The sequence below is a fragment of the Octopus bimaculoides genome, chromosome 2 (genome assembly GCF_001194135.2).
Source record: "Octopus bimaculoides isolate UCB-OBI-ISO-001 chromosome 2, ASM119413v2, whole genome shotgun sequence".
Lineage (NCBI taxonomy): Eukaryota > Metazoa > Mollusca > Cephalopoda > Octopoda > Octopodidae > Octopus > Octopus bimaculoides.
Genome location: NC_068982.1, coordinates 124879106 through 124879788, shown reverse-complemented (window position 1 = coordinate 124879788; position 683 = coordinate 124879106). Strand labels below are relative to the sequence as shown.

General features: G+C 36.3%; 1 protein-coding gene across 3 annotated transcripts in view; it reads left to right on the top strand.

The window, feature by feature from the left end:
- The window catches only part of LOC106867206 (uncharacterized), a 98017-nt gene that overhangs the window by 13329 nt on the left and 84005 nt on the right, over positions 1-683 (top strand). The window lies entirely within an intron of this gene.

Here is a 683-nt window from a genome sequence, read left to right as displayed (position 1 = left end):
TACCTGTGTGTACGTAGCGTTTGTTATATACGCAGTGAAGTGATATATCAGTACAAGTCAGTGTGGGTAGTTTGTGTCTGTATTGTGTGTGATCCACAGCGTAACATGAACTTTACTAAACGTTGTGATAATTGAGATTTTTGAATTCACATTATGTTCATGTTTTATTAAATTCATGTTATATTTTTCAGCAAAACATCTCACACGCATATAGAGTGATGATATATAAATTTACTTATATCTTCTGTACCTACATACGATATAAGGTGTATATGTGCGTGCGTCTTGTGAATCTTTATGTTATATCTACATCTATCCCACAGTATTTTAATGTTATTTGTTCATGTCTCCGAAGTTTGACATTTTCTCGTTTTCATTCCACCCATACGCGCACCCACACAGACACGCACCCACACCACACACATTGTTTCTAATTTCTGCACAAGGCCAGCAGGTTTTAGCGAGTGTGGGTTAGTAACTTAAATTGTCTCTTATACTTGACTGGTACTTTACTTTATCGACCCTCAGAAGGATGAAAGGTAAAGTTCACACGATGGGATTTGAAATCAGAACGTAGAAGACCAGAGCAAACACAGCACATTTTGTCCGACACTCTAAGGGTTCAGTCTATCTATCTATCTATCTATCTATCTATCTATCTATCTATCTATCTATCTATCTAT